This window comes from Prosopis cineraria, unplaced genomic scaffold, assembly GCF_029017545.1.
Source record: "Prosopis cineraria cultivar Desert tree isolate PC_DT_omini unplaced genomic scaffold, ASM2901754v1 PC2, whole genome shotgun sequence".
NCBI lineage: Eukaryota > Viridiplantae > Streptophyta > Magnoliopsida > Fabales > Fabaceae > Prosopis > Prosopis cineraria.
In genome coordinates this window covers 41808224-41816740 of record NW_026555333.1, presented here as the reverse complement: position 1 = coordinate 41816740, position 8517 = coordinate 41808224, and the positions used below count along the sequence as shown (strand labels likewise).

Here is an 8517-nt window from a genome sequence, read left to right as displayed (position 1 = left end):
AAAAAAAAATTAGTTGAACAAATTTCTCTCTCAAAAATATTTTATTTAAATAAATTTTTAGCAAGTTTGATTTTAGTTTATTTTAAATTATAGAAGAGTTTTGGAGGCCTTTTGTAATTTTTCCCTAGGACTTTCTTCTAATTTTCTTTATGCTTTTTCTTGCAATTTTTCCTAAATTTTTTTGGATCAGATCATATTCTTCGTGTGGGAGCAAAAACAGAGCACTCCCATATCCCTTCTTCACCGACATTAGAATACTCCTTTCTCGCCACCGTCGAGCCCTTCTTCCTCACCTCCGACTTCTTCTCCTCATCGTTGCCATGCCTCTTGCTTCACGTGTTCATCTGTGCTGGTCGTCTGTTTTCTGTCTTGTGCTAAGCTGAATCTCTGCTCTTTTCTTTGCTGTTCTGTGGCTCAAAGAGGTGCACTCATGCGTGTATGTTCAGCTTTTCTTTTCTTTCTCTCAATAGTTGGAAGTCTATGTGTGTATGGTAATCCAATTTGAGGTTTGCTTGCTAAAATTTTATGTCTTCTTCCTTCCTCGGTTCTGCTCTGTTTGGGGGCTAATGAAGGTGGCGTATGCATGCATATTCAGCCTTAGTTTTTCTTTTTCCTCAGCTGCTAGGCACCGTGTGTGTGTGTGTGTGTGTGTGTGTGTAGAGAAAGCTCAAGTCTTTATGCACACACACACACACGCTGATTCTGCTTCTTCTTCACGTGGAGCGGCTGGGTTGAACTCCTCTTTTATCTTTTGGTGTAGTCTATGAACTAAGGAGAGGCTGTTATTTCTGCTCTTCTATTCAAGGTTAGATGGTGATCCTTTCTTCTCCTTTGAATTCATAGGCAGCATGAATCATCCTTTCTCCTTTCCCTGGCCGAAGAACGTATCTCTACTCCTCCTAATGGCTGTTATAATTTTGAGAAAATTAATTTGTATTTTAAGTTAATGCTATGTACTATTGTAGTTGGAGATATGCATGGTGATAATAGTTATCGTTGAAAGTTGATTAAATTGTTGGATGATTACTGTAAACCAAATTTTTATACACTCAAGGTAATTGCAAATATGGTTGAAAGGAGAAGTTAGTGGAAATAGGATTATTAAAATTTTGTTAAGATTAAAATAAGTTATATTAATGGTTGTAGTTGAACGTGCCTAATGTTGTTAGTTGAAGGGTTTGGTAAGCATTTAAGGGGTTATTGAATGAATAATTGAAGAGCTTGAATGTTAATTTCGCTTGCTTGTATTAATAAAGAAAATCATAATGACATGAAATGTGTTGGTTTATATGCTAGATGAAATTAGGGTATTATTGGAGTAAGCAAGAAATTAAGAGAGTCTAGTCATAAAATTTTTAAAAATTCAGGTGAGTGGGTAGCATTCTAAATAATTTTTCAGTAAAGTATTTATAAAATTTCTTTATTTAAATATCACTATTATTCTTTTACAAATTATATAAATGTCCTTATTAATCCTACTTTTATAATAATTTTGTATCACTGATAATATCTTAAATTTTACCGATAATCTATTTTGTTGATAAGTAATGATTGAGAAGGGTATATATGATCAACGGCATTAGTTCTTAAAAACAATTTAGATTACTTAATTCTATGTTGATATAATTTTTTTTATACAATGATTCATGCATGGAGTAAATAATAATAAATTTTAAAAATGAAAAAATAATAGTTGAACAATGTTTGGAAATGAAAATTTTGAAATTATTTTTTCTTGCTTCATACACCCTTGATTCTACTGAAGGGGACTAAATTCAAAACGCTAGTTGCTATTAACAACAGTTCCTTTAGAACTTGGTGCGTCATAATACACCTAACTAGCGGAGTGCATTGGAGGTACTAGCCCCGTACGACAGCCAACGCATGTAAAACGGAGGGATGAGTGTTCGTAAGCATGGTACTCATGCTTGGTTGGCCTTATGCTTGCGCTTCATTCATGGCTCTTGCCGTGCTTGTTTTGTGGCTTTAAGTCACATTTAATTTGTTATTTACCATCGTGGATTGTGTGTCCATACTCGTTATTTGTTCTGATAAAGCCCTCTTAGATTTAAATTAATATTTTTTATTTTTAGATTAGTTCTCTAAAAGCATTTTATCTAACTGCACCATTATTGGAAATTTTATATTTTATAGGCAATACAAATTTTAATATACTTTTGTGATTCTGATAGCATTGTCTAATTTTACAATTATATTATTGAAAAAAATTTATTATTTATTGTTAGCTAAAGTATATTACTTCAATAAGTCATTTTGAATTAAATTTATCAGTTATTGGAATACTACTCACTAGTAATTATATATATATATATATATATATATATTAAATTATAATTTTTATTGGAATGCTACTCACTAGTAATTGTTTTGGTCTCAAATATTATAGCTAACCCTGCGCTTTCAATAGATCGTTGAGGAACCATTTTTCTTTTTGGAAAATAGGAAGCCTACTTTGATTATTGTTTTGGTAAAACTATGTATTTTATTTTGTAATCATAACTTAATACTCCACGTACACCATAGTTAGGTCTTAGTCTTATTTTATTATTATGTAAATATTGGAATAGAACCACTCTCCTTGCTAGTCTGGTTGGCAGGTTTTGTTGTTGTTATGGAATTTTGGGAGGCCCGAATTATAGGGAAGACTCAGTCAAAATTTTTATACAAAACATTTAAAACTTTACAAACTTTATTATTATATATATAAGTTATATATATTAATATTTTAGCTTAATTTATGGTTATCAAGGCTTATATGAAATATGAGTTCTTCTCATATTTCATGTCGATCATACCCTTAGTATCTTGGTGTGATATAGAATATGAGTTTATCTCATGTTTCATGCCGGTCATACCTTTGGTATTAGGGTGTAACATAATGTATCCCCCTCTAATGCAATAACGTATGTGCACATGCATAATTCTTCCAGGAATGCATGTAATATGCCATGAAGTGCAACCCCTTTCCTTTTTTTAATTTTCAAACTTAATTTGCCAGGGGCATTTTGGTCTTTTAATGACACTATAATAATGCCACAGAAGGACCTCATTTTTCAAAACTCTCCAACTCCCTTTCAGCGATTAATTTTCTTGTGAAGTTTTTCTGGACAATGTTCCCCTATCTCCATGTTTTATTGATATGTTATTTGTAAGGCTGACTCCCCAATCTTCTATTTGACTAGTGTTCGCGTGTGAACAACTTAGCCCAAACAACTAGTCTATGAAAATGCTAAAACATATTGATAAGGATACTCTCTCAACTTGGTCAAAACTTTGGATTTCTCAGAAGTTCCAAATTTATAACATTTAAATATCAATGGGTGCAAATACCTTGCCATGGTTCATGCCTCACTTAGAAAGTTGAAAAGACTTCTTGAGGTGGACTTGCCTCGGTGTAGCAATCTTGAAATCCTACCAAGAAAATTGGAAACAAATTCTTTGGAAAGATTATATCTAAGTGAATGTGAAAAATTTGTGATGCTCCAACAGTTTGGGAAAGGTATGAAAAAAATTTCATATCTTGATGTGAGTTGTAATACTATAACTACACTTCCAAAATCAGTTGGTTCCTTGACTAGTCTTCAAAATTTGAAATTGGTTGGCTGCAAAATTACTAATCTTGACAAGTTGTTGAAGATTCCTGTGAGTCACAAGATTTTTGGCTTGAATCTAACATCATTAACAGAATTACATTTAAGTTGTTGTGGCTTAAATAATGGATCAATTTTTGATAATCTTGGCAGTTTATCATTACTCATTGTATTGGATCTAAGAAGTAATGATTTTGTTAATCTACCCACCCATTTCTTCTCAAGTCTCTTTTGACTTCTCTACCTTTTTCTGGATGAATGCAAAAGGCTCAAGTCATTGCCCAGCTTCCACCACGATTAATCAGATTAGGTGGATCCAAATGTGATTCAATGGAACCTCATTTATCAAATACAGAGATATGGAATTTGGTTGCTTCATGTGACCATGAGGTATTTTTGTCTACTTTGAATCTATCCAATGATTTATGTGTATTTTTTAACTATATATATATAATATAATTAATTCTTTATTTTAGTATTGTCAGCGAACTAAATGCGTAAATACCTAACGTGAAATTGTGAATATAACAATTTAGTAATGTTGTAGCCGGAATATCTTCCCCAAAGATTTTCTTGCAATCATACCAGGATGTAAAATGCCATAATGGTTTCCAAATGAAGAATATTATCTTTTGGGTGATTATGGAAAGAAATACTGAGATAAAAGTAGACATACCTCAAAATTTCCGTACAAGTGAATGGTTCGGAAAAGTTGTATGCCTCCAATGTGTCTCATGTCGGGGGGTGAGATCTGGTGGAATAGTAAAAGTGCAAAAGATGATATCATCATATATGCAAAGACTTGGCACATTCTATTTACTTTGGGGGTGATATGACTCCACACTTGTGCATGACGGTGTTGGAATTAAATGAAAAAAAGTATGTTGGCAACATCTAACACCTCATAACACAACTCTCTTCACATTTTACTTAATTATGCTAATTCCATTAGAATATTGGGATGTGGGTGGCGAGTGTCATGTTAAAAAGACATGCAAGAGTGGTGCCATCTCAATCATTTGACCCAACCAAAACTGACTACTCCTGATGTGATCAAGCTTTCATGGTCCCTCCTTGACGAAGTAGCTGGAATAGTACTGTATGACGCACGAAGAAGAGAGAAAAAGACAATAACAGGTAACAACGAATCATCTTCTTTTCTCCCTTCTTAAATACTTGTCATTTTAGATTTTAAAAAAATTATTACATTAAGAATGTTACCATCTAGTAAATGAAAAATGCTTATTAATCTCTTTTACTTTCTTTTCAACTGTTCATGCAACTGCGGTACATTGTTTGGGTTAAGATTTGATAAAAATTCATTTATAGATTGATTTTAATTTGAATATGAATGACTATGTTTTGTGGTGTAATTAATTTAAAAAATTGATGAATAAGACTGATTTTGAATCAATTATGGTTTTCTTAAAAAAAATGGAAGCACTCTTATCACATACTAAAATCAATTATGAATTTAAAATTATGATTTTCTTCAAAGGTGTCAAAATACTTTTATACATGTCAAAATTAATTATTAATCCAATGTCATAGTTAAAGTTACTATTTCTTTCTTTTTAATTATACTTTCCTAAAAAATTATCTAGAAACCATGTCAAGTCGATCTTAGAAATCATGATACACTTTGAAAACAAGAAAAATAAAGCAAAAAAACCTTTAAGATGTTTTCATTTTTTGTCTTTTAAAACAAAAATGAGAACAATTTTGAAAATAATTAAATTTAAAATACTTATCCATGCAAGCTTTTTTAATTTTACTTGTTTTCAAAAACAAGGAACGGTTCACTACAAAAAAAACAAAAAACAATGATTTAGAGATGTAAATTAATGACGAATTTTTTTTTTTAAGAACTAAGTGACTATATCCTATTTATCCTCTCTACTTTTATTACTTCAATCACTCATACAACTATCAACTTTTCTTTCAATTTGTTGGAAACCATTCACAGGTGATGACATGCAAGAGTTATGAATTTGAAGCTATCCACTGTTAATTAATTCTAAGAGCTAGGTGAGTACGTTTGTCTCTTACTATTATCAAATAGGATAAATAGTTGCTCTAATTAATTCTGAAAATAATTGAGGCCTGAGGGATAGAAGAGCTCGAGTTGGTAAAGCAAGCAATTGGAAGGAGGGAGTGCAGTTTCACAAAGAAAGGAGGGACTTGCATTTGTAATTAACATTCACCAGATTAGTATGTGAACACATCTACTCTGGAATTTCAGGCGGCTTCCATGAGATTGCTGCAAGTGGATGGATTCCAATTTCAGTTTCACAATGTTTGATGATTTTTGTTTTTTGTTTTTGTATTTTTTTTTTCCCATTGTACTAACTTGATAATAAGTTGATCATTTTCGAGTGGTTAATTCATCTGGTACAGTTCCATCACAGAAGGACGTGATCCAATTCAAATTAACGTCACTGCCACCATTCTAATTCTCATCCTAACTACATATAATGAAAGGGCGATGGGCGTTTTCTCAAACAATTTTTTTTCCCTTCAAACTGCTAAAAACATGAAATATAAACATATCACATTTAACATTTAGATTGATAGCTGAAAGACTATTTCCGTTTTACACATAGATTTATACTATCTTGATGATCGTGTGCAAGCCCTATGCTTATTAAGGAACTAAGAGAACACAAAAGTGTTTCAGGTAATGATTAGTCATCTCATTCATTAAAAACATTATTAGACAGAGAACCACGCTTAATAGTATTTCTCCATGGGAAAAAACTTGTCACGATAGTGCAAAAATTGATATATCTAAAAAAAATACAAATGATAATTATTCATGTAATCCTTAAAAAATTTAAATGCAGTTAACAGTCCAAATAAGGAATTGAGGCATAGACTTGACCCAACAACACCACAATTCACATTAATTAGTGAAATGACCCTCGTATCCCAGCAATCACAATTTACATGATGAGCAAAAATTAATTTATATATTAAAAAACACAAGTGATAATTTATTCAAGTAATTTTTAAAAATTTTAAATCGTAATTAAGCTTTAAATAAACAAATAATAATTGAGGCATAACCTGACCCAGCAACATTACAATTCTCATTAATTTGTGAATTGACCCAGTCACACACGCTTTGTCTTATGGTGGGTGGGGGATACTCTTGTGCCAAAAATTCTATGAGATGATTTTTTTCAAAAAAAATTCAAGGTTGTTACGTTCAAAGCACAACTTGGGGAAAAAAAAATTGTGTTATTGAAGAGGGAGAAGGATTATCAGTGCATTTTCTTCTACCAATTGGAATTGATTCCAACTCTGACTCTTGCCCCACTCACTTTAATTATTTGATAGCTCCACTCTCCTAATTCCTAATTAAATATTGCGGTACCATTCAATATTATATTCAAGAAGTACTCCATGTTCAAGTGATTAATTATCTCAACCACAACCACATTTACTTCTTTACATATGTCACCTTAAAATGTGACTGACATATTTGAGCTCTAATTTTTATTTCACTCTTTGTTTCTGAGTCTGTTCCTATACATCAAGAAGAAAGCTACTTATAATATTACGTGTTACCTTCGTTTTGTGCTTCTATACATCGAACCCCACAAAGCATCTTTACAATGCCAAGTGAGGTCGAAAAAATACCATGTGAATAGTTTAATTGAAAGGATGGAGGATACGTCAAAGAAGATAGAACAAAACAAACATATTATTCCAAAAAAAAAATATCACCCGTGATCTTTTGAAGAAAGATAATATAGATGTCTAACAAATTCACTTATATAACAATCTTACATATTTGTTTATTAAGATACTGCTAGCTTAATATTTGAAAAGTTAGTGTATAGTATTGGAATACACAAATTTAAAAACATAAAATAATGGTGACACTAGGGGTAGTGAAGTGATATTCTAAAATATTGTTACCGGGAAGTAGATAACATGTTATACTCTTTTTCTTTTTTAAATATTTTGTCGCAACTGAATTTTTTTGAAAAGGTTTTTAATGAGGCAACGTATGTTTAAAAATATTGTGTACTTTTTTTCGTTCACTAACTTTTTACTCCATTGGGCTTTTCCTAGTAAAATTTTAATAAAGCACAATATTTGTTATGTATATCTCAAGGCGAGTCTTGTAATAAATATTATATTGTGGATGTCTATAACCCATATCATTTAGAATTTATTTATCCTTAATGTCTTAAACCAATAACCTTTGTAAGAGTTATATCTTAATGAATGATTTGGAAGGTCTTTATTATATTTAATATCTTGTAACCATTATATGCCTCTTTATTTTTTTCGTAACACTAGAGTAGGACTTTAATAGTTATTTGATACCCATAAATAGAGGCTATCTCCTAAGTATATGTACCTAAGTGAAAAAGAAATTCTCTTCTATTATTTTCTCTCCCACTTCTTATAATACTAGTATCTTGTTTTTTCTCTACTCTTTATATTAGTTATATTTATAACAAAAATCAAATAAGTATAATTTTGAAATTAAAAGCATGTAACATCATATAAGTTTTAAATTTTATTAAATATAATATCACACTCTTGCCATTTTCAAATATGAGAGAAACTACCATGTGCTTCTTTATTTTTATTTATAAGCAAAACTAAAAATTTCAAGAAGCATTATTTTTTACATCTTCCCTAAACTATCTCTCATGCATAAAGTTTATGTTTATTTTCAAGAAAAATTTATTTCATTAATTGCAAAGATAATTTAGTCTAATTTTTTTAATTTTATACATAATTATTATAATTAACTAATTTTTTTAAACTGTGTGAATTACTCCTTCCGTCCAAAAGTATAATGCATTTTTAACTAAATCTTACTCTCAATAAAGTAGTTATGTGTTTTCAAATTAACCCTATCTTTTTCATGTTTACCCCCATTTAG

General features: G+C 30.8%; 1 long non-coding RNA gene across 2 annotated transcripts; it reads left to right on the top strand.

Moving 5' to 3' along the window:
• Positions 1-249: 249 nt before the first annotated feature.
• LOC129299797 (uncharacterized) lies at positions 250-5899 on the top strand. Of its 2 annotated transcripts, XR_008590636.1 has the most exons (4): positions 250-805; positions 3879-4748; positions 5578-5639; positions 5713-5899. It is a non-coding gene; the product is annotated as an uncharacterized LOC129299797 (long non-coding RNA). The 2 variants fall into 2 exon arrangements; XR_008590634.1 differs by having other exon boundaries at positions 5578-5899.
• The last annotated feature ends 2618 nt before the right edge of the window (positions 5900-8517 follow it).